Genomic DNA, 24,037 nt, shown 5'->3' on the forward strand with positions numbered 1-24,037 from the left:
AGCTCATTGACTCCGTGGCGTACCGTGACCTGATGTTTACTGCCAACCGCTTTGGAGGATTTAAGCAACATACAAAAACTGACAACGTCTCTCAAAACTGTTTTTGTGAAACATGAGGACAGTATAGTGATACTGCCAGCAGGGAGCACCAGAGAGCTGAACCGACAGCTGTACATTTCTTAAACTTTCACCAACACAAACACGCACGCTCAATTCAGATCATGGGAGGACGTCAAAAAATCACCACCCATTCTCTGACACTTTAACCGTTAACCTTGGTTCAAACATTTAACATCACACGCACACGCAGTGTATTTCAGATAATTAATGAATTCAGATGTCACAATGATCGTTTACATGGATAAGGAGTCCTACTGAATCAATTACTGCCGTTTATATCTAACTAATGATTGTTTTTGTAAGAGTGTAACGTCGAGCCTCAGCAGCTTTCTCACTCCTTATGTGCTACTGTATAAAACCTGGTTTTGCGCCTGCACTAATTGGTTACGGCCATACCACCCTGAACACGCCCGATCTCGTCTGATCTCGGAAGCTAAGCAGGGTCGGGCCTGGTTAGTACTTGGATGGGAGACCGCCTGGGAATACCAGGTGCTGTAAGCTTTTTCTTTTTCAACTCGAGCTCATTGACTCCGTGGCCTACCGTGGCGTACCGTGGCGTACCGTGACCTGATGTTTACTGCCAACCGCTTTGGAGGATTTAAGCAACATACAAAAACTGACAACGTCTCTCAAAACTATTTTTGTGAAACATGAGGACAGTATAGTGATACTGCCAGCAGGGAGCACCAGAGAGCTGAACCGACAGTTGTACATTTCTTAAACTTTCACCAACACAAACACGCACGCTCACTTCAGATCATGGGAGGACGTCAAAAAATCACCACCCATTCTCTGACACTTTAACCGTTAACCTTGGTTCAAACATTTAACATCACACGCACACGCAGTGTATTTCAGATAATTAATGAATTCAGATGTCACAATGATCGTTTACATGGATAAGGAGTCCTACTGAATCAATTACTGCCGTTTATATCTAACTAATGATTGTTTTTGTAAAAGTGTAACGTCAAGCCTCAGCAGCTTTCTCACTCCTTATCTGCTACTGTATAAAACCTGGTTTTGCGCCTGTACTAATTGCTTACGGCCATACCACCCTGAACACGCACGATCTCGTCTGATCTCGGAAGCTAAGCAGGGTCGGGCCTGGTTAGTACTTGGATGGGAGACCGCCTGGGAATACCAGGTGCTGTAAGCTTTTTCTTTTTCAACTCGAGCTCATTGACTCCGTGGCCTACCGTGGCGTACCGTGACCTGATGTTTACTGCCAACCGCTTTGGAGGATTTAAGCAACATACAAAAACTGAAAACGTCTCTCAAAACTATTTTTGTGAAACATGAGGACAGTATAGTGATACTGCCAGCAGGGAGCACCAGAGAGCTGAAACGACAGTTGTACATTTCTTAAACTTTCACCAACACAAACACGCACGCTCACTTCAGATCATGGGAGGACGTCAACAAATCACCACCCATTCTCTGACACTTTAACCGTTAACCTTGGTTCAAACATTTAACATCACACGCACACGCAGTGTATTTCAGATAATTAATGAATTCAGATGTCACAATGATCGTTTACATGGATAAGGAGTCCTACTGAATCAATTACTGCCGTTTATATCTAACTAATGATTGTTTTTGTAAAAGTGTAACGTCAAGCCTCAGCAGCTTTCTCACTCCTTATGTGCTACTGTATAAAACCTGGTTTTGCGCCAACACTAAATGCTTACGGCCATACCACCCTGAACACGCCCGATCTCGTCTGATCTCGGAAGCTAAGCAGGGTCGGGCCTGGTTTGTACTTGGATGGGAGACCGCCTGGGAATACCAGGTGCTGTAAGCTTTTTCTTTTTCAACTCGAGCTCGTTGCCTCCGTGGCCTACCGTGGCGTACCGTGACCTGATGTTTACTGCCAACCGCTTTGGAGGATTTAAGCAACATACAAAAACTGACAACGTCTCTCAAAACTATTTTTGTGAAACATGAGGACAGTATAGTGATACTGCCAGCAGGGAGCACCAGAGAGCTGAACCGACAGTTGTACATTTCTTAAACTTTCACCAACACAAACACGCACGCTCACTTCAGATCATGGGAGGACGTCAAAAAATCACCACCCATTCTCTGACACTTTAACCGTTAACCTTGGTTCAAACATTTAACATCACACGCACACGCAGTGTATTTCGGATAATTAATGAATTCAGATGTCACAATGATCGTTTACATGGATAAGGAGTCCTACTGAATCAATTACTGCCGTTTATATCTAACTAATGATTGTTTTTGTAAAAGTGTAACGTCAAGCCTCAGCAGCTTGCTCACTCCTTATGTGCTACTGTATAAAACCTGGTTTTGCGCCTGCACTAATTGCTTACGGCCATACCACCCTGAACACGCCCGATTTTGTCTGATCTCGGAAGCTAAGCAGGGTCGGGCCTGGTTAGTACTTCGATGGGAGACCGCCTGGGAATACCAGGTGCTGTAAGCTTTTTCTTTTTCAACTCGAGCTCATTGACTCCGTGGCCTACCGTGGCGTACCGTGACCTGATGTTTACTGCCAACCGCTTTGGAGGATTTAAGCAACATACAAAAACTGACAACGTCTCTCAAAACTATTTTTGTGAAACATGAGGACAGTATAGTGATACTGCCAGCAGGGAGCACCAGAGAGCTGAACCGACAGTTGTACATTTCTTAAACTTTCACCAACACAAACACGCACGCTCACTTCAGATCATGGGAGGACGTCAAAAAATCACCACCCATTCTCTGACACTTTAACCGTTAACCTTGGTTCAAACATTTAACATCACACGCACACGCAGTGTATTTCAGATAATTAATGAATTCAGATGTCACAATGATCGTTTACATGGATAAGGAGTCCTACTGAATCAATTACTGCCGTTTATATCTAACTAATGATTGTTTTTGTAAAAGTGTAACGTCAAGCCTCAGCAGCTTTCTCACTCCTTATGTGCTACTGTATAAAACCTGGTTTTGCGCCAACACTAAATGCTTACGGCCATACCACCCTGAACACGCCCGATCTCGTCTGATCTCGGAAGCTAAGCAGGGTCGGGCCTGGTTAGTACTTGGAAGGGAGACCGCCTGGGAATACCAGGTGCTGTAAGCTTTTTCTTTTTCAACTCGAGCTCATTGACTCCGTGGCCTACCGTGGCGTACCGTGACCTCATGTTTACTGCCAACCGCTTTGGAGGATTTAAGCAACATACAAAAACTGACAACGTCTCTCAAAACTATTTTTGTGAAACATGAGGACAATATAGTGATACTGCCAGCAGGGAGCACCAGAGAGCTGAACCGACAGTTGTACATTTCTTAAACTTTCACCAACACAAACACGCACGCTCACTTCAGATCATGGGAGGACGTCAAAAAATCACCACCCATTCTCTGACACTTTAACCGTTAACCTTGGTTCAAACATTTAACATCACACGCACACGCAGTGTATTTCAGATAATTAATGAATTCAGATGTCACAATGATCGTTTACATGGATAAGGAGTCCTACTGAATCAATTACTGCCGTTTATATCTAACTAATGATTGTTTTTGTAAAAGTGTAATGTCGAGCCTCAGCAGCTTTCTCACTCCTTATGTACAGAGTGATAGATAGCAGAGAGAGAGGTCATGTTTCCCGAAGCTCCGCTAGGCATTGGAAAAAACTACTTAATTCATCGTTCAGATCTACTTTATCTACTTTATCTTATTTTATTTACCTAACAGTATATAGTTTGTTTCCGTCGTCCTCAATCGCTCGATTCAACAATACATTTTGGCACTTTTTACTCCCGGATCAGACCGCAGAAAAAGCCTTGGACTTTCCTATCACCAACATGCCTCTGTATTCGGATATCTCAGGCACGGAGACTGGGAAATGCACAGACTGCGCCGAACTGAAACAGTCATTGGCTTTAATTGAAACTAGACTAGCAGCAGTAGAAAAATGCAAAGGACTATCACAGGATACAGTGCCGATGGGTGAGTTTGCTGAGCTCACTCAGATACAGCAAGATGATCAAAGCTACACTGTATCCTTCCCGAAGCTGGACAAGAGAGAGACAGTTCCAGCTGCGTCTCACTGGCTCAGAGTCGGCGCTAAGCCAAAGCAACATACCAAAGTGAATCAACAAGTTCATTCAACACCAAATGCTAAGCTACCCAAAGCTAAAGTTACATGTATCAGCCGGATTAGCCCGTCACTCAAATCAACCCTGCCACTGAAGAACCGGTTCCTGCCACTTCAAGAGTCCACGAACGCGAACGCGCCTGCCACCGATGCACCCCTGAGCCCCGAGATGCGTCCGGACGGACAGTGCGGACAGAGACGGAACAACCAGTCGCCACGGAGGCGGGCTGCGCATGCCTCGGCCACCTGTGCAACCCTGACCCCTGAAATGTGTCCGCACAGACGGTACGGACAGACATGGAACAACCAGTCGCCACGGAGGCGGGCTGCGCATGTGTCTGCCACCGTCCAACAAGGGCCCATCTCAGAGAAAGCAGATGAACCAGACATTCTGATTATAGGAGACTCAACTATCAAGGATATAACCGGTAAGAAGATCAAAACATGCATCTTCCCATATGGAATGGTTAGTCATATCAACCATAAACTAGACAAAGTCATATTGGAGAACCCCAAAATCTCACAGATTATTGTGCATGCAGGATTTAATGATGTTCAAAGAGAACAGTCAGAACTTCTGAAGAGGGATTACATTGATCTATTGGATACACTGGACAAAATTCACATCAAGTCTTCCATCAGTGGACCCATACCAACAGTTGACAGGGGAATAAACAGATTCAGTCGTCTACTTGCACTGAATACATGGCTTTCCAGAGTCTGCAATGAAAGAGGAAGGGACTTTATTGACAATTTCAACTTATTCTGGGGGCGCAAATATCTTTTCAAAGCAGATGGCCTACACCCAAACAGGTTAGGCTCAAAACTGTTGAGGGACAATCTTCTCTTCTCGCTTTACGCACAGGCCACAATCTTGCCATGGTCTGACGCACAGGCCACAATCAGAGCACTGGTTGAGAAGAAGCGAGACTACAGCCTCCCCCACACAACTACTCTGCCACTATCTGACACACAGATAGCAGACAGCCCACAGACCTTGAAGAGAGACAACAGCCCGCCCGACGCCATCAACACTGTGCCCTCCCCCATCGCTGATGCTGGCTTGGCGAGGAACGGCCACCCCCCTCCTCTGCATTCCCCCATCGACGATGACCTCCAGCCTCATCTCTCCCATAGCCACAACAACAACTCCAGCTGGGATAGAGTCTCCGATGTCTCCCTTTGCGATTTTCCAGCCGAATTTAAGAAACTGGAATATGCTGGCATCAAACTTGCATCTGTGTCAATGATAGCATCGCCACGTCATGGCCGCAGGACGCTAACACCCAGGAGGATGGCGCCCCACCCCCACCACCGTACTGATAGTAGTCCTGAGTATTACTGAGACAAAAAAGGGTTCAGCCGTAGACACAGTATAAAGGAAGTTTCTCATAATCTGCTGAACCCAAGGTTGCCTACGTCAAAGCAGGGCAACTTTCGCATTCATGCTGTAACCACTAAGAGAGTAAACAAATTGAAACTTAGACACACTGCTAACCTCACAAATCTCATATCTATTGCCTCCAAACCAAAAACAACCTTAAAGCCTATCAACAGCACCATCAGGATGGCTCTACTTAATGTGAGGTCTCTTAATAACAAATCATTTTTAGTTAATGATCTTATTAACACTTCTAAACTGGATTTTATGTTTTTAACTGAAACATGGCTGGAACAAAATAACAGTGCAACCGTTCTGATAGAGACAGCTCCTCCCGACTATAACTTTTTTGATGCATGTAGATCTGGAAAAAGAGGTGGAGGGGTTGCTGCTATATTTAAAAATGTATTTCAGGGGAAACAGATGTTATTTGGTGATTTTCCATCGTTCGAATACCTTAGTGCTGTATTGAAATGCTCCCCCAGAGTTCTCCTATTAATTATTTACAGGCCACCCACATATTCTGCAAATTTTTTCGATGACTTCACAGAATTATTGTCTAGCATCTCCACAGAATTTGACTGTCTAGTTATAACTGGTGACTTCAATTTTCATACTGATGATTTGAATGACAAGTGTGCCAAAAAACTTTTTACCATTTTGGACACATTTGAACTGTCTCAACATGTGAAAGAGGCTACTCATTGTAAGGGGCACACTCTAGACCTGGTTATCACAAAGGGCCTCAATGTTTCTGATCTCTCTGTGACTGATCCTTCCTTGTCTGACCACTTTTGTGTTTTCTTTAACATATCTTTTATTCCCGACATACAGACAAAATCAAACACTGTCAAAAAACGGTATATCAATGAAGATTCTAATGTACTTTTTAAAAAGGCCATCTCCTTGCTACCACCTCTAAACCCATGTTCTGCTGATGATCTTGTAGAAAACTTTAATTTGAAAATTTTGAAAGTCATAGATATCATTGCACCTTATAAGGTTAAAACGATTTCTGGAAAGCAAAAGGCACCCTGGAGAAAAGCTGCTTCTGTAACAGCACAGAAAAAAGAATGCAGGAAGGTTGAACGCATCTGGCGTAAAACAAAACTTCATATTCACCATGATATCTATAAAGAGAGCCTCCGTGCCTACAATTTAGACTTAAAAAATGCTAGAGAAACATTTTTCTCCAATATCATTAAAACCAACACTAATAATGCAAAAACCCTATTTGCAACTGTTGACAGACTGACCAACCCCCCAACAGAAATTCCACCTGATCTCCATTCCACGCAGAAATGCAATGAGTTTGCAGCTTTTTATATTGATAAAATTGAAGGTATCAGACGCGCCATCAATATCTCCACGTCAAACAAAAATGTTGGACTACCACCCTGTTCAGGCAAAAATTACGTGGCAAGGATGGCATGCTTTGATGTTATAGACACTCAAAATCTTGTGGAAACTGTGACACAACTAAAGCCATCCACCTGTTGCCTTGATAATATACCTACCAACCTCTTTAAGAATGTTTTCGACTGCCTAGCAGTAGACATATTGCAGATAGTTAACAACTCTCTCCAGTCAGGCAAGTTCCCAAAAGCTTTGAAAACTGCAGTTATTAAACCCCTTTTAAAAAAGCGGAGCCTAGATGCCTCTATTATTAACAACTACAGACCAATATCAAATCTACCCTTCATAAGTAAAATCATTGAGAAAGTTGTCCTCCAGCAACTAAATCACTTCCTGGCATCAACTGGTTGCTATGACACCTTCCAATCAGGATTTCGACCCCTGCACAGCACTGAGACCGCCCTTATTAAAGTTGTAAACGACATCCGTCTTAACACAGACTCTGGCAAAATCTCAATAATAATGCTACTTGACCTCAGTGCTGCATTCGACACTGTAGACCATACATTACTTCTGGAAAGGTTAGAAAACTGGGTGGGGCTTTCAGGCACTGTCTTAAATTGGTTCAGGTCCTACCTACAAAATAGGAACTACTTTGTTTCCATTGGCGACTTTGTATCAGAATCAACCAACGTGACATGTGGAGTACCACAAGGTTCGATCTTAGGACCCTCTTTATTCAACATCTACATGCTCCCACTAGGGCAAATCATGCAAAATAACAATATTGACCATCATTGCTATGCTGATGACACGCAAATCTATGTATCGCTATCACCAAATGACTATCGGCCCATAGATCTGCTGTGCCAGTGCATTGAGCAAGTGAAGGAATGGATGTGCCGAAATTTCCTTCAACTAAATGAGGACAAAACAGAGATAATTGTATTTGGTTCTAAAACGGAAAGGCTTAAAGTAACCCAACACCTTCACTCTCTGTCCCTGAACACCTCAATCAAAGCCAGAAATCTAGGGGTTATCATGGATTCAGATTTACATTTTGACAGTCACATCAAATCAGTTACAAAATCGGCATATTATCACCTTAAAAATGTAGCAAGACTTAGAGGGCTCATGTCCACCGAAGACTTACAAAAACTTGTACATGCCTTTATCACTAGTAAGCTTGATTACTGCAATGGTCTCCTCACAGGTCTCCCAAAACAAACTCTGAGGAAGCTTCAGCTTGTTCAGAATGCTGCTGCTAGAGTTCTAACAAAGACCAAAAAATTTGATCATATTACACCAATTCTGAAATCGTTACATTGGCTTCCTGTAGGTCAGAGAATTGATTTTAAAATCATGTTGCTAACCTATAAATCCCTACATGGTTTAGGCCCAAAATATTTAACTGATATGCTTCCACTACATCAGCCTTCTAGACCACTAAGATCCTCTGAGACCAATCTCTTAATTATCCCCAGAGTAAACACAAAACATGGGAAAGCAGGATTTAGTTACTATGCAACAAATAGCTGGAATAAACTCCCAGAGGATTTAAGACTTGCCCCAACTCTGAGCACCTTTAAAACAAGACTGAAGACTTTTATGTTTGCTATAGCCTTCTGCTAAAATCTTAAATACATTGCAATTTCTAAAAAGCTTTTTAACTTTGCCTCTATTTTTTATTTTAATACTAAAATGCCTTTTTAATTTACCCATTTCTTTGCATATGTTTTTCTTTTACTTATCTATTATTATTTTATTTTATTGTATGACAATGTTTATATGTGAAGCACTTTGAGTCTGCCTTGTGTATGAAAAGTGCTATATAAATAAAGTTGCCTTGCCTTGCCTTGCCTTATGTGCTACTGTATAAAACCTGGTTTTGCGCCTGCACTAATTGCTTACGGCCATACCACCCTGAACACGCCCGATCTCGTCTGATCTCGGAAGCTAAGCAGGGTCGGGCCTGGTTAGTACTTGGATGGGAGACCGCCTGGGAATACCAGGTGCTGTAAGCTTTTTCTTTTTCAACTCGAGCTCATTGACTCCGTGGCCTACCGTGGCGTACCGTGACCTGATGTTTACTGCCAACCGCTTTGGAGGATTTAAGCAACATACAAAAACTGACAACGTCTCTCAAAACTGTTTTTGTGAAACATGAGGACAGTATAGTGATACTGCCAGCAGGGAGCACCAGAGAGCTGAACCGACAGCTGTACATTTCTTAAACTTTCACCAACACAAACACGCACGCTCACTTCAGATCATGGGAGGACGTCAAAAAATCACCACCCATTCTCTGACACTTTAACCGTTAACCTTGGTTCAAACATTTAACATCACACGCACACGCAGTGTATTTCAGATAATTAATGAATTCAGATGTCACAATGATCGTTTACATGGATAAGGAGTCCTACTGAATCAATTACTGCCGTTTATATCTAACTAATGATTGTTTTTGTAAGAGTGTAACGTCGAGCCTCAGCAGCTTTCTCACTCCTTATGTGCTACTGTATAAAACCTGGTTTTGCGCCTGCACTAATTGCTTACGGCCATACCACCCTGAACACGTCCGATCTCGTCTGAACACGGAAGCTAAGCAGGGTCGGGCCTGGTTAGTACTTGAATGGGACACTGCCTGGGAATACCAGGTGCTGTAAGCTTTTTCTTTTTCAACTCGAGCTCATTGACTCCGTGGCCTACCGTGGCGTACCGTGACCTGATGTTTACAGCCAACCGCTTTGGAGGATTTAAGCAACATACAAAAACTGACAACGTCTCTCAAAACTGTTTTTGTGAAACATGAGGACAGTATAGTGATACTGCCAGCAGGGAGCACCAGAGAGCTGAACCGACAGTTGTACATTTCTTAAACTTTCACCAACACAAACACGCACGCTCACTTCAGATCATGGGAGGACGTCAAAAAATCACCACCCATTCTCTGACACTTTAACCGTTAACCTTGGTTCAAACATTTAACATCACACGCTCACGCAGTGTATTTCAGATAATTAATGAATTCAGATGTCACAATGATCGTTTACATGGATAAGGAGTCCTACTGAATCAATTACTACCGTTTATATCTAACTAATGATTGTTTTTGTAAAAGTGTAACGTCAAGCCTCAGCAGCTTTCTCACTCCTTATGTGCTACTGTATAAAACCTGGTTTTGCGCCTGCACTAATTGCTTACGGCCATACCACCCTGAACACGTCCGATCTCGTCTGAACACGGAAGCTAAGCAGGGTCGGGCCTGGTTAGTACTTGGATGGGACACTGCCTGGGAATACCAGGTGCTGTAAGCTTTTTCTTTTTCAACTCGAGCTCATTGACTCCGTGGCCTACCGTGGCGTACCGTGACCTGATGTTTACTGCCAACCGCTTTGGAGGATTTAAGCAACATACAAAAACTGACAACGTCACTCAAAACTATTTTTGTGAAACATGAGGACAGTATAGTGATACTGCCAGCAGGGAGCACCAGAGAGCTGAACCGACAGTTGTACATTTCTTAAACTTTCACCAACACAAACACGCACGCTCACTTCAGAGGGGTGTTCCACGAAAGGAGGTTTAACAAACACTGAGTTAACGCTGAACTCTAGGTTGATTGACCCTGTGCCGACCAACCCAGAGTTTTCGGTTCCACAGCAGCGGTTATGCATTAGTTCAATCAACTTGGGGTTGGTTAACACAGGGTTGTGCGCGTCCACGCCAAACCTAAAAAGACTTGATGTATGGATCATGGAAACCCTGATCGATATGGCGAAACGGGCCGCTTATTTCAATGAAATGGAACTCCAGGTTCTCCTGGAGAGCTATGACGAGGAGAAGGACATTATCACAAGAAAAGGGAACGCTAAAGCCTCTGCAACCCGGAGAACCAAAGCCTGGCAGCGGATCGCTGACTGCGTAAATGCGTTAGTTACAGGTCAAAAGCATGATACTTAATATTTGAGCCATGAATATATAAATATCCCAGTTAAGCATTCTTAAAGATCCTACCACATAACCCCTTTCTTCTAAAAAATATGTACTCCGATTGCTTCCAAGCGGTCAGAGGATCAAGTATAAAAATGCAGTATAAAAAACACACAAACGGGTAAGCTTTTCCCACCATCGTATTGGCATAAATTTTAATAAGCCATTTTTTTAAGCCAATCGTGAAAAGGCCGACAGTCGGCAGACTGGATCTGGCCCTCAAATTGTCTTGACCCCGGTGGAGGAGCTGTTAATAAACATAAATTCAGGGCGCCCTGGCATGGAGGGGGTACCTGGAGGTACCTACCACCTCAGAAAGTGGTTGAATGTAGGTTTTTGTGTTTTCTTGTATTTTAGATTTTTTTTGCCTTCGAAGTAACACATGCAAACCGTGTGCTTGCCACAGCGCATACTATTCCAAATGTTTCTTTTTTTGGTAACTGGGTAGAAAACCTAAAAGTGACAATTCATCAACTTCACAGATCAAGATGGATTAGTGCTTGTAATGGAGCCGCCGGGTACGATCGAACATTCTCCAGTGGATGCAAGTCCGTTAGGACTATTTTATACTTTATGTTGTAAATGCCTCTCGGCATTGTACTCAGACAATATTGCTCTTTGTATGATAGGAGGCTGATACAAATCTTGGATGGGTCATTTGAAACGACTGAGATGTGCTCAGCATCTCCAACATTATAGCCTAGATAAAACTACCATTTGAAAAAAACGGAGGGCTACGCAAATAGTCTGGAGTGAACTGAGGCCAGGTCCTCGATTGGTAGTGTTGGCTATGTAAAGCTATTTAAATATATTAAAGATTTGCACGAGAATCTATATCTCTCCACTCCAGCACTCCAGCACCGATATGCCAAGATGTCAAGCCGTGGTCTTATCAATCGCTCCCGGTGGATTGCACGTATAATTTGCGCTCCGATATCAGCAGTTCTCTCATCAAAAGGGCATACCAACACATGAAATCTGCGGTGAACGCCGGTTGAAATACCCAAAACCGGGTTATGTTTCAAACTTAACCTGCGCAAAACCTGGTCCGACCAGAGGGGTGTTCCACGAACGGAGGTTTAACAAACACTGAGTTAACGCTGAACTCTAGGTTGATTGACCCTGTGCCGACCAACCCAGAGTTTTCGGTTCCACAGCAGCGGTTATGCATTAGTTCAATCAACCCGGGGTTGGTTAACACAGGGTTGTGCGCGTCCACGCCAAACTTAAAAAGACGTGATGTATGGATCATGGAAACCCTGATCGATATGGCGAAACGGGCCGCTTATTTCAATGAAATGGAACTCCAGGTTCTCCTGGAGAGCTATGACGAGGAGAAGGACATTATCACAAGAAAAGGGAACGCTAAAACCTCTGGAACCCGGAGAGCCAAAGCCTGGCAGCGGATCGCTGACCACGTAAATGCGTTAGTTACATGTCAAAAGCATGATCCTTAATATTTGAGCCATGAATATATAAATATCCCAGACAGTTAAGCATTCTTAAAGATCCTACCACATAACCCCTTTCTTCTAAAACAATATGTAGCCTACTCTGATTGCTTCCAAGCGGTCAGAGGATCAAGTATAAAAATGAAGTATAAAAAACATACAAACTGGTAAGCTTTTCCCACCATCGTATTGGTATAAATTTAAACAAAAAAAGTGACAATTCATCAACTTCACAGATCAAGATGGATCAGTGCTTGTAATGAAGCCGCCGGCTACGATCGAACATTCTCCAGTGGATGCAAGTCCGTTAGGACTATTTTGTACTTTATGTTGTAAATGCCTCTCGGCATAGTACTCAGACAATATTGCTCTTTGTATGATAGGAGGCCGATACAAATCTTGGATGGGTCATCTGAAACGACTGTGATGTGCTCAGCATCTCCAACATTATAGCCTAGATAAAACTACCATTTGCAAAAAACGGAGGGCTACGCAAATAGTCTGGAGTGAACTGAGGCCAGGTCCTCGATTGGTAGTGTTGGCTATGTAAGGCTATTTAAATATATTAAAGATTTGCGCGAGAATCTAGATCTCTCCACTCCAGCAAAAAGTCATCCGATATGCCAAGATGTTGAGCCGTGGTCTTATCAAGCGCTCCCGGTGGATTGCACGTATAGTTTGCGTTCCGATATCAGCAGTTCTCTCAAAAAAAGGGCAAGCTAATGTGAACACATGAAATCTGCGGTGAACGCCAGTTGAAATACCCACAGCCGGGTTATGTTTCAAACTTAACCTGCGCAAAACCTGGTCCGACCAGGTTTGATTCAGAGCATATGTTTCTATAGCAACTAACATACCGTGATCCTTTTGGAACGGAAAACCTAGGGTTACAGCAAACCCTGGGTTAACTTACCCGGTTATGTGATAAAACCGGCTTTGTGGAACACCCCACAGGTTTGATTCAGAGCATATGTTGCTATAGCAACTAACATACCGTGATCCTTTTGGAACGGAAAACCTAGGGTAACCGCAAACCCTGGGTTAACTTACCCGGTTATGTGATAAAACCGGCTTTGTGGAATACCCCTCAGATCATGGGAGGACGTCAAAAAATCACCACCCATTCTCTGACACTTTAACCGTTAACCTTGGTTCAAACATTTAACATCACACGCACACGCAGTGTATTTCAGATAATTAATGAATTCAGATGTCACAATGATCGTTTACATGGATAAGGAGTCCTACTGAATCAATTACTGCCGTTTATATCTAACTAATGATTGTTTTTGTAAAAGTGTAATGTCGAGCCTCAGCAGCTTTCTCACTCCTTATGTGCTACTGTATAAAACCTGGTTTTGCGCCTGCAATAATTGCTTACGGCCATACCACCCTGAACACGCCCGATCTCGTCTGATCTCGGAAGCTAAGCAGGGTCGGGCCTGGTTAGTACTTGGATGGGAGACCGCCTGGGAATACCAGGTGCTGTAAGCTTTTTCTTTTTCAACTCGAGCTCATTGCCTCCGTGGCCTACCGTGGCGTACCGTGACCTGATGTTTACTGCCAACCGCTTTGGAGGATTTAAGCAACATACAAAAACTGACAACATCTCTAAACTATTTTTGTGAAACATGAGGACAGTATAGTGATACTGCCAGCAGGGAGCACCAGAGAGCTGAACCGACAGTTGTACATTTCTTAAACTTTCACTAACACAAACACGCACGCTCACTTCAGATCATGGGAGGACGTCAAAAAATCACCACCCATTCTCTGACACTTTAACCGTGAACCATGGTTCAAACATTTAACATCACACGCACACGCAGTGTATTTCAGATAATTAATGAATTCAGATGTCACAATGATCGTTTACATGGATAAGGAGTCTTACTGAATCAATTACTGCCGTTTATATCTAACTAATGATTGTTTTTGTAAGAGTGTAACGTCGAGCCTCAGCAGCTTTCTCACTCCTTATGTGCTACTGTATAAAACCTGGTTTTGCGCCTGCACTAGTTGCTTACGGCCATACCACCCTGAACACGCCCGATCTCGTCTGATCTCGGAAGCTAAGCAGGGTCGGGCCTGGTTAGTACTTGGATGGGAGACCGCCTGGGAATACCAGGTGCTGTAATCTTTTTCTTTTTCAACTCGAGCTCATTGACTCCGTGGCGTACCGTGACCTGATGTTTACTGCCAACCGCTTTGGAGGATTTAAGCAACATACAAAAACTGACAACGTCTCTCAAAACTATTTTTGTGAAACATGAGGACAGTATAGTGATACTGCCAGCAGGGAGCACCAGAGAGCTGAACCGACAGTTGTACATTTCTTAAACTTTCACCAACACAAACACGCACGCTCACTTCAGATCATGGGAGGACGTCAAAAAATCACCACCCATTCTCTGACACTTTAACCGTTAACCTTGGTTCAAACATTTAACATCACATGCACACGCAGTGTATTTCAGATAATTAATGAATTCAGATGTCACAATGATCGTTTACATGGATAAGGAGTCCTACTGAATCAATTACTGCCGTTTATATCTAACTAATGATTGTTTTTGTAAGAGTGTAACGTCGAGCCTCAGCAGCTTTCTCACTCCTTATGTGCTACTGTATAAAACCTGGTTTTGCGCCTGCACTAATTGCTTACGGCCATACCACCCTGAACACGCCCGATCTCGTCTGATCTGGGAAGCTAAGCAGGGTCGGGCCTGGTTAGTACTTGGATGGGAGATCGCCTGGGAATACCAGGTGCAGTAAGCTTTTTCTTTTTCAACTCGAGCTCATTGACTCCGTGGCGTACCGTGACCTGATGTTTACTGCCTACGGCTTTGGAGGATTTAAGCAACATACAAAAACTGACAACGTCTCTCAAAACTATTTTTGTGAAACATGAGGACAGTATAGTGATACTGCCAGCAGGGAGCACCAGAGAGCTGAACCGACAGTTGTACATTTCTTAAACTTTCACCAACACAAACACGCACGCTCACTTCAGATCATGGGAGGACGTCAAAAAATCACCACCCATTCTCTGACACTTTAACCGTTAACCTTGGTTCAAACATTTAACATCACACGCACACGCAGTGTATTTCAGATAATTAATGAATTCAGATGTCACAATGATCGTTTACATGGATAAGGAGTCCTACTGAATCAATTACTGCCGTTTATATCTAACTAATGATTGTTTTTGTAAGAGTGTAACGTCGAGCCTCAGCAGCTTTCTCACTCCTTATGTGCTACTGTATAAAACCTGGTTTTGCGCCTGCACTAATTGCTTACGGCCATACCACCCTGAACACGCCCGATCTCGTCTGATCTCGGTAGCTAAGCAGGGTCTGGCCTGGTTAGTACTTGGATGGGAGACCGCCTGGGAATACCAGGTGCTGTAATCTTTTTCTTTTTCAACTCGAGCTCATTGACTCCGTGGCGTACCGTGACCTGATGTTTACTGCCAACCGCTTTGGAGGATTTAAGCAACATACAAAAACTGACAACGTCTCTCAAAACTATTTTTGTGAAACATGAGGACAGTATAGTGATACTGCCAGCAGGGAGCACCAGAGAGCTGAACCGACAGTTGTACATTTCTTAAACTTTCACCAACACAAACACGCACGCTCACTTCAGATCATGGGAGGACGTCAAAAAATCACCACCCATTCTCTGACACTTTAACCGTTAACCTTGGTTCAAACATTTAACATCACATGCACACGCAGTGTATTTCAGATAATTAATGAATTCAGATGTCACAATGATCGTTTACATGGATAAGGAGTCCTACTGAATCAATTACTGCCGTTTATATCTAACTAATGATTGTTTTTGTAAGAGTGTAACGTCGAGCCTCAGCAGCTTTCTCACTCCTTATGTGCTACTGTATAAAACCTGGTTTTGCGCCATGCACTAATTGCTTACGGCCATACCACCCTGAACACGCCCGATCTCGTCTGATCTCGGAAGCTAAGCAGGGTCGGGCCTGGTTAGTACTTGGATGGGAGATCGCCTGGGAATACCAGGTGCTGTAAGCTTTTTCTTTTTCAACTCGAGCTCATTGACTCCGTGGCCTACCGTGGCGTACCGTGACCTGATGTTTACTGCCTACCGCTTTGGAGGATTTAAGCAACATACAAAAACTGACAACGTCTCTCAAAACTATTTTTGTGAAACATGAGGACAGTATAGTGATACTGCCAGCAGGGAGCACCAGAGAGCTGAACCGACAGTTGTACATTTCTTAAACTTTCACCAACACAAACACGCACGCTCACTTCAGATCATGGGAGGACGTCAAAAAATCACCACCCATTCTCTGACACTTTAACCGTTAACCTTGGTTCAAACATTTAACATCACACGCACACGCAGTGTATTTCAGATAATTAATGAATTCAGATGTCACAATGATCGTTTACATGGATAAGGAGTCCTACTGAATCAATTACTGCCGTTTATATCTAACTAATGATTGTTTTTGTAAGAGTGTAACGTCGAGCCTCAGCAGCTTTCTCACTCCTTATGTGCTACTGTATAAAACCTGGTTTTGCGCCATGCACTAATTGCTTACGGCCATACCACCCTGAACACGCCCGATCTCGTCTGATCTCGGAAGCTAAGCAGGGTCGGGCCTGGTTAGTACTTGGATGGGAGATTGCCTGGGAATACCAGGTGCAGTAAGCTTTTTCTTTTTCAACTCGAGCTCATTGACTCCGTGGCGTACCGTGACCTGATGTTTACTGCCTACCGCTTTGGAGGATTTAAGCAACATACAAAAACTGACAACGTCTCTCAAAACTATTTTTGTGAAACATGAGGACAGTATAGTGATACTGCCAGCAGGGAGCACCAGAGAGCTGAACCGACAGTTGTACATTTCTTAAACTTTCACCAACACAAACACGCACGCTCACTTCAGATCATGGGAGGACGTCAAAAAATCACCACCCATTCTCTGACACTTTAACCGTTAACCTTGGTTCAAACATTTAACATCACACGCACACGCAGTGTATTTCAGATAATTAATGAATTCAGATGTCACAATGATCGTTTACATGGATAAGGAGTCCTACTGAATCAATTACTGCCGTTTATATCTAACTAATGATTGTTTTTGTAAGAGTGTAACGTCGAGCCTCAGCAGCTTTCTCACTCCTTATGTGCTACTGTATAAAACCTGGTTTTGCGCCTGCACTAATTGCTTACGGCCATACCACCCTGAACACGCCCGATCTCGTCTGATCTCGGAAGCTAAGCAGGGTCGGGCCTGGTTAGTACTTGGATGGGAGACCGCCTGGGAATACCAGGTGCTGTAAGCTTTTTCTTTTTCAACTCGAGCTCATTGACTCCGTGGCCTACCGTGGCGTACCGTGACCTGATGTTTACTGCCAACCGCTTTGGAGGATTTAAGCAACATACAAAAACTGACAACGTCTCTCAAAACTATTTTTGTGAAACATGAGGACAGTATAGTGATACTGCCAGCAGGGAGCACCAGAGAGCTGAACCGACAGTTGTACATTTCTTAAACTTTCACCAACACAAACACGCACGCTCACTTCAGATCATGGGAGGACGTCAAAAAATCACCACCCATTCTCTGACACTTTAACCGTTAACCTTGGTTCAAACATTTAACATCACACGCACACGCAGTGTATTTCAGATAATTAATGAATTCAGATGTCACAATGATCGTTTACATGGATAAGGAGTCCTACTGAATCAATTACTGCCGTTTATATCTAACTAATGATTGTTTTTGTAAGAGTGTAACGTCGAGCCTCAGCAGCTTTCTCACTCCTTATGTGCTACTGTATAAAACCTGGTTTTGCGCCTGCACTAATTGCTTACGGCCATACCACCCTGAACACGCCCGATCTCGTCTGATCTGGGAAGCTAAGCAGGGTCGGGCCTGGTTAGTACTTGGATGGGAGATCGCCTGGGAATACCAGGTGCATGTAAGCTTTTTCTTTTTCAACTCGAGCTCATTGACTCCGTGGCGTACCGTGACCTGATGTTTACTGCCTACGGCTTTGGAGGATTTAAGCAACATACAAAAACTGACAACGTCTCTCAAAACTATTTTTGTGAAACATGAGGACAGTATAGTGATACTGCCAGCAGGGAGCACCAGAGAGCTGAACCGACAGTTGTACATTTCTTAAACTTTCACCAACACAAACACGCACGCTCACTTCAGATCATGGGAGGACGTCAAAAAATCACCACCCATTCTCTGACACTTTAACCGTTAACCTTGGTTCAAACATTTAACATCACACGCACACGCAGTGTATTTCAGATAATTAATGAATTCAGATGTCACAATGATCGTTTACATGGATAAGGAGTCCTACTGAATCAATTACTGCCGTTTATATCTAACTAATGATTGTTTTTGTAAGAGTGTAACGTCGAGCCTCAGCAGCTTTCTCACTCCTTATGTGCTACTGTATAAAACCTGGTTTTGCGCCTGCACTAATTGCTTACGGCCATACCACCCTGAACACGCCCGATCTCGTCTGATCTCGGAAGCTAAGCAGGGTCTGGCCTGGTTAGTACTTGGATGGGAGACCGCCTGGGAATACCAGGTGCTGTAATCTTTTTCTTTTTCAACTCGAGCTCATTGACTCCGTGGCGTACCGTGACCTGATGTTTACTGCCAACCGCTTTGGAGGATTTAAGCAACATACAAAAACTGACAACGTCTCTCAAAACTATTTTTGTGAAACATGAGGACAGTATAGTGATACTGCCAGCAGGGAGCACCAGAGAGCTGAACCGACAGTTGTACATTTCTTAAACTTTCACCAACACAAACACGCACGCTCACTTCAGATCATGGGAGGACGTCAAAAAATCACCACCCATTCTCTGACACTTTAACCGTTAACCTTGGTTCAAACATTTAACATCACACGCACACGCAGTGTATTTCAGATAATTAATGAATTCAGATGTCACAATGATCGTTTACATGGATAAGGAGTCCTACTGAATCAATTACTGCCGTTTATATCTAACTAATGATTGTTTTTGTAAGAGTGTAACGTCGAGCCTCAGCAGCTTTCTCACTCCTTATGTGCTACTGTATAAAACCTGGTTTTGCGCCTAGCACTAATTGCTTACGGCCATACCACCCTGAACACGCCCGATCTCGTCTGATCTCGGAAGCTAAGCAGGGTCGGGCCTGGTTAGTACTTGGATGGGAGACCGCCTGGGAATACCAGGTGCTAGTAAGCTTTTTCTTTTTCAACTCGAGCTCATTGACTCCGTGGCGTACCGTGACCTGATGTTTACTGCCTACCGCTTTGGAGGATTTAAGCAACATACAAAAACTGACAACGTCTCTCAAAACTATTTTTGTGAAACATGAGGACAGTATAGTGATACTGCCAGCAGGGAGCACCAGAGAGCTGAACCGACAGTTGTACATTTCTTAAACTTTCACCAACACAAACACGCACGCTCACTTCAGATCATGGGAGGACGTCAAAAAATCACCACCCATTCTCTGACACTTTAACCGTTAACCTTGGTTCAAACATTTAACATCACACGCACACGCAGTGTATTTCAGATAATTAATGAATTCAGATGTCACAATGATCGTTTACATGGATAAGGAGTCCTACTGAATCAATTACTGCCGTTTATATCTAACTAATGATTGTTTTTGTAAAGTGTAACGTCGAGCCTCAGCAGCTTTCTCACTCCTTATGTGCTACTGTATAAAACCTGGTTTTGCGCCTGCACTAATTGCTTACGGCCATACCACCCTGAACACGCCCGATCTCGTCTGATCTCGGAAGCTAAGCAGGGTCGGGCCTGGTTAGTACTTGGATGGGAGACCGCCTGGGAATACCAGGTGCTGTAAGCTTTTTCTTTTTCAACTCGAGCTCATTGACTCCGTGGCCTACCGTGGCGTACCGTGACCTGATGTTTACTGCCAACCGCTTTGGAGGATTTAAGCAACATACAAAAACTGACAACGTCTCTCAAAACTATTTTTGTGAAACATGAGGACAGTATAGTGATACTGCCAGCAGGGAGCACCAGAGAGCTGAAACGACAGTTGTACATTTCTTAAACTTTCACCAACACAAACACGCACGCTCACTTCAGATCATGGGAGGACGTCAAAAAATCACCACCCATTCTCTGACACTTTAACCGTTAACCTTGGTTCAAACATTTAACATCACACGCACACGCAGTGTATTTCAGATAATTAATGAATTCAGATGTCACAATGATCGTTTACATGGATAAGGAGTCCTACTGAATCAATTACTGCCGTTTATATCTAACTAATGATTGTTTTTGTAAAAGTGTAACGTCGAGCCTCAGCAGCTTTCTCACTCCTTATGTGCTACTGTATAAAACCTGGTTTTGCGCCTGCACTAATTGCTTACGGCCATACCACCCTGAACACGCCCGATCTCGTCTGATCTCGGAAGCTAAGCAGGGTCGGGCCTGGTTAGTACTTGGATGGGAGACCGCCTGGGAATACCAGGTGCTGTAAGCTTTTTCTTTTTCAACTCGAGCTCATTGACTCCGTGGCCTACCGTGGCGTACCGTGACCTGATGTTTACTGCCAACCGCTTTGGAGGATTTAAGCAACATACAAAAACTGACAACGTCTCTCAAAACTATTTTTGTGAAACATGAGGACAGTATAGTGATACTGCCAGCAGGGAGCACCAGAGAGCTGAACCGACAGTTGTACATTTCTTAAACTTTCACCAACACAAACACGCACGCTCACTTCAGATCATGGGAGGACGTCAAAAAATCACCACCCATTCTCTGACACTTTAACCGTTAACCTTGGTTCAAACATTTAACATCACACGCACACGCAGTGTATTTCAGATAATTAATGAATTCAGATGTCACAATGATCGTTTACATGGATAAGGAGTCCTACTGAATCAATTACTGCCGTTTATATCTAACTAATGATTGTTTTTGTAAGAGTGTAACGTCGAGCCTCAGCAGCTTTCTCACTCCTTATGTGCTACTGTATAAAACCTGGTTTTGCGCCTGCACTAATTGCTTACGGCCATACCACCCTGAACACGCCCGATCTCGTCTGATCTCGGAAGCTAAGCAGGGTCGGGCCTGGTTAGTACTTGGATGGGAGACCGCCTGGGAATACCAGGTGCTGTAAGCTTTTTCTTTTTCAACTCGAGCTCATTGCCTCCGTGGCCTACCGTGGCGTACCGTGACCTGATGTTTACTGCCAACCGCTTTGGAGGATTTAAGCAACATACAAAAACTGACAACGTCTCTCAAAACTATTTTTGTGAAACATGAGGACAGTATAGTGATACTGCCAGCAGGGAGCACCAGAGAGCTGAACCGACAGTTGTACATTTCTTAAACTTTCACCAACACAAACACGCACGCTCACTTCAGATCATGGGAGGACGTCAAAAAATCACCACCCATTCTCTGACACTTTAACCGTTAACCTTGGTTCAAACATTTAACATCACACGCACACGCAGTGTATTTCAGATAATTAATGAATTCAGATGTCACAATGATCGTTTACATGGATAAGGAGTCCTACTGAATCAATTACTGCCATTTATATCTAACTAATGATTGTTTTTGTAAAAGTGTAACGTCGAGCCTCAGCAGCTTTCTCACTCCTTATGTGCTACTGTATAAAACCTGGTTTTGCGCCTGCACTAATTGCTTACGGCCATACCACCCTGAACACGCCCGATCTCGTCTGATCTCGGAAGCTAAGCAGGGTCGGGCCTGGTTAGTACTTGGATGGGAGACCTCCTCAGAAGCCCAGGTTGCTGTAAGTAGTGACGGGTGTCACCAAAAGAGAAAAAAAAACACGCCCGATCTCGTCTGATCTCGGAAGCTAAGCAGGGTCGGGCCTGGTTAGTACTTGGATGGGAGATCGCCTGGGAATACCAGGTGCTGTAAGCTTTTTCTTTTTCAACTCGAGCTCATTGCCTCCGTGGCCTACCGTGGCGTACCGTGACCTGATGTTTACTGCCAACCGCTTTGGAGGATTTAAGCAACATACAAAAACTGACAACGTCTCTCAAAACTATTTTTGTGAAACATGAGGACAGTATAGTGATACTGCCAGCAGGGAGCACCAGAGAGCTGAACCGACAGTTGTACATTTCTTAAACTTTCACCAACACAAACACGCACGCTCACTTCAGATCATGGGAGGACGTCAAAAAATCACCACCCATTCTCTGACACTTTAACCGTTAACCTTGGTTCAAACATTTAACATCACACGCACACGCAGTGTATTTCAGATAATTAATGAATTCAGATGTCACAATGATCGTTTACATGGATAAGGAGTCCTACTGAATCAATTACTGCCGTTTATATCTAACTAATGATTGTTTTTGTAAGAGTGTAACGTCGAGCCTCAGCAGCTTTCTCACTCCTTATGTGCTACTGTATAAAACCTGGTTTTGCGCCTGCACTAATTGCTTACGGCCATACCACCCTGAACACGCCCGATCTCGTCTGATCTCGGAAGCTAAGCAGGGTCGGGCCTGGTTAGTACTTGGATGGGAGACCGCCTGGGAATACCAGGTGCTGTAAGCTTTTTCTTTTTCAACTCGAGCTCATTGCCTCCGTGGCCTACCGTGGCGTACCGTGACCTGATGTTTACTGCCAACCGCTTTGGAGGATTTAAGCAACATACAAAAACTGACAACGTCTCTCAAAACTATTTTTGTGAAACATGAGGACAGTATAGTGATACTGCCAGCAGGGAGCACCAGAGAGCTGAACCGACAGTTGTACATTTCTTAAACTTTCACCAACACAAACACGCACGCTCACTTCAGATCATGGGAGGACGTCAAAAAATCACCACCCATTCTCTGACACTTTAACCGTTAACCTTGGTTCAAACATTTAACATCACACGCACACGCAGTGTATTTCAGATAATTAATGAATTCAGATGTCACAATGATCGTTTACATGGATAAGGAGTCCTACTGAATCAATTACTGCCGTTTATATCTAACTAATGATTGTTTTTGTAAAAGTGTAACGTCGAGCCTCAGCAGCTTTCTCACTCCTTATGTGCTACTGTATAAAACCTGGTTTTGCGCCTGCACTAATTGCTTACGGCCATACCACCCTGAACACGCCCGATCTCGTCTGATCTCGGAAGCTAAGCAGGGTCGGGCCTGGTTAGTACTTGGATGGGAGACCGCCTGGGAATACCAGGTGCTGTAAGCTTTTTCTTTTTCAACTCGAGCTCATTGACTCCGTGGCCTACCGTGGCGTACCGTGACCTGATGTTTACTGCCAACCGCTTTGGAGGATTTAAGCAACATACAAAAACTGACAACGTCTCTCAAAACTATTTTTGTGAAACATGAGGACAGTATAGTGATACTGCCAGCAGGGAGCACCAGAGAGCTGAACCGACAGTTGTACATTTCTTAAACTTTCACCAACACAAACACGCACGCTCACTTCAGATCATGGGAGGACGTCAAAAAATCACCACCCATTCTCTGACACTTTAACCGTTAACCTTGGTTCAAACATTTAACATCACACGCACACGCA

General features: G+C 43.7%; 24 non-coding genes across 24 annotated transcripts; all 24 read left to right on the top strand.

The window, feature by feature from the left end:
• The first annotated feature begins 502 nt into the window (after positions 1–502).
• LOC130400273 (5S ribosomal RNA) lies at positions 503–621 on the top strand. The gene has a single exon (XR_008902748.1). It is a non-coding gene; the product is annotated as a 5S ribosomal RNA (ribosomal RNA).
• A 539-nt stretch (positions 622–1,160) lies between these two features.
• Positions 1,161–1,279, top strand: LOC130400465 (5S ribosomal RNA). Its single transcript, XR_008902949.1, has one exon. It is a non-coding gene; the product is annotated as a 5S ribosomal RNA (ribosomal RNA).
• A 529-nt stretch (positions 1,280–1,808) lies between these two features.
• On the top strand, positions 1,809–1,927 carry LOC130399947 (5S ribosomal RNA). Its single transcript, XR_008902438.1, has one exon. It is a non-coding gene; the product is annotated as a 5S ribosomal RNA (ribosomal RNA).
• Positions 1,928–2,456: 529 nt separating this feature from the next.
• LOC130394247 (5S ribosomal RNA) lies at positions 2,457–2,575 on the top strand. The gene has a single exon (XR_008897425.1). It is a non-coding gene; the product is annotated as a 5S ribosomal RNA (ribosomal RNA).
• Positions 2,576–3,104: 529 nt separating this feature from the next.
• Positions 3,105–3,223, top strand: LOC130400109 (5S ribosomal RNA). Its single transcript, XR_008902590.1, has one exon. It is a non-coding gene; the product is annotated as a 5S ribosomal RNA (ribosomal RNA).
• A 5,662-nt stretch (positions 3,224–8,885) lies between these two features.
• Positions 8,886–9,004, top strand: LOC130396650 (5S ribosomal RNA). The gene has a single exon (XR_008899275.1). It is a non-coding gene; the product is annotated as a 5S ribosomal RNA (ribosomal RNA).
• Positions 9,005–9,533: 529 nt separating this feature from the next.
• LOC130395595 (5S ribosomal RNA) lies at positions 9,534–9,652 on the top strand. The gene has a single exon (XR_008898637.1). It is a non-coding gene; the product is annotated as a 5S ribosomal RNA (ribosomal RNA).
• A 529-nt stretch (positions 9,653–10,181) lies between these two features.
• On the top strand, positions 10,182–10,300 carry LOC130395399 (5S ribosomal RNA). Its single transcript, XR_008898459.1, has one exon. It is a non-coding gene; the product is annotated as a 5S ribosomal RNA (ribosomal RNA).
• A 3,502-nt stretch (positions 10,301–13,802) lies between these two features.
• LOC130396651 (5S ribosomal RNA) lies at positions 13,803–13,921 on the top strand. Its single transcript, XR_008899276.1, has one exon. It is a non-coding gene; the product is annotated as a 5S ribosomal RNA (ribosomal RNA).
• A 527-nt stretch (positions 13,922–14,448) lies between these two features.
• Positions 14,449–14,567, top strand: LOC130399914 (5S ribosomal RNA). Its single transcript, XR_008902407.1, has one exon. It is a non-coding gene; the product is annotated as a 5S ribosomal RNA (ribosomal RNA).
• A 519-nt stretch (positions 14,568–15,086) lies between these two features.
• On the top strand, positions 15,087–15,205 carry LOC130395509 (5S ribosomal RNA). The gene has a single exon (XR_008898559.1). It is a non-coding gene; the product is annotated as a 5S ribosomal RNA (ribosomal RNA).
• Positions 15,206–15,724: 519 nt separating this feature from the next.
• Positions 15,725–15,843, top strand: LOC130394734 (5S ribosomal RNA). The gene has a single exon (XR_008897864.1). It is a non-coding gene; the product is annotated as a 5S ribosomal RNA (ribosomal RNA).
• Positions 15,844–16,363: 520 nt separating this feature from the next.
• LOC130400116 (5S ribosomal RNA) lies at positions 16,364–16,482 on the top strand. Its single transcript, XR_008902596.1, has one exon. It is a non-coding gene; the product is annotated as a 5S ribosomal RNA (ribosomal RNA).
• A 530-nt stretch (positions 16,483–17,012) lies between these two features.
• Positions 17,013–17,131, top strand: LOC130394846 (5S ribosomal RNA). Its single transcript, XR_008897965.1, has one exon. It is a non-coding gene; the product is annotated as a 5S ribosomal RNA (ribosomal RNA).
• Positions 17,132–17,650: 519 nt separating this feature from the next.
• On the top strand, positions 17,651–17,769 carry LOC130396652 (5S ribosomal RNA). The gene has a single exon (XR_008899277.1). It is a non-coding gene; the product is annotated as a 5S ribosomal RNA (ribosomal RNA).
• Positions 17,770–18,298: 529 nt separating this feature from the next.
• On the top strand, positions 18,299–18,418 carry LOC130395909 (5S ribosomal RNA). The gene has a single exon (XR_008898905.1). It is a non-coding gene; the product is annotated as a 5S ribosomal RNA (ribosomal RNA).
• Positions 18,419–18,937: 519 nt separating this feature from the next.
• On the top strand, positions 18,938–19,056 carry LOC130394234 (5S ribosomal RNA). The gene has a single exon (XR_008897413.1). It is a non-coding gene; the product is annotated as a 5S ribosomal RNA (ribosomal RNA).
• Positions 19,057–19,576: 520 nt separating this feature from the next.
• LOC130394556 (5S ribosomal RNA) lies at positions 19,577–19,696 on the top strand. The gene has a single exon (XR_008897703.1). It is a non-coding gene; the product is annotated as a 5S ribosomal RNA (ribosomal RNA).
• A 518-nt stretch (positions 19,697–20,214) lies between these two features.
• On the top strand, positions 20,215–20,333 carry LOC130396653 (5S ribosomal RNA). The gene has a single exon (XR_008899278.1). It is a non-coding gene; the product is annotated as a 5S ribosomal RNA (ribosomal RNA).
• Positions 20,334–20,862: 529 nt separating this feature from the next.
• Positions 20,863–20,981, top strand: LOC130396654 (5S ribosomal RNA). The gene has a single exon (XR_008899279.1). It is a non-coding gene; the product is annotated as a 5S ribosomal RNA (ribosomal RNA).
• Positions 20,982–21,510: 529 nt separating this feature from the next.
• On the top strand, positions 21,511–21,629 carry LOC130396655 (5S ribosomal RNA). The gene has a single exon (XR_008899280.1). It is a non-coding gene; the product is annotated as a 5S ribosomal RNA (ribosomal RNA).
• A 529-nt stretch (positions 21,630–22,158) lies between these two features.
• LOC130394134 (5S ribosomal RNA) lies at positions 22,159–22,278 on the top strand. Its single transcript, XR_008897322.1, has one exon. It is a non-coding gene; the product is annotated as a 5S ribosomal RNA (ribosomal RNA).
• Positions 22,279–22,934: 656 nt separating this feature from the next.
• LOC130396656 (5S ribosomal RNA) lies at positions 22,935–23,053 on the top strand. The gene has a single exon (XR_008899281.1). It is a non-coding gene; the product is annotated as a 5S ribosomal RNA (ribosomal RNA).
• Positions 23,054–23,582: 529 nt separating this feature from the next.
• On the top strand, positions 23,583–23,701 carry LOC130396657 (5S ribosomal RNA). Its single transcript, XR_008899282.1, has one exon. It is a non-coding gene; the product is annotated as a 5S ribosomal RNA (ribosomal RNA).
• The last annotated feature ends 336 nt before the right edge of the window (positions 23,702–24,037 follow it).

This window comes from Gadus chalcogrammus, chromosome 12 (genome assembly GCF_026213295.1).
Source record: "Gadus chalcogrammus isolate NIFS_2021 chromosome 12, NIFS_Gcha_1.0, whole genome shotgun sequence".
NCBI lineage: Eukaryota > Metazoa > Chordata > Actinopteri > Gadiformes > Gadidae > Gadus > Gadus chalcogrammus.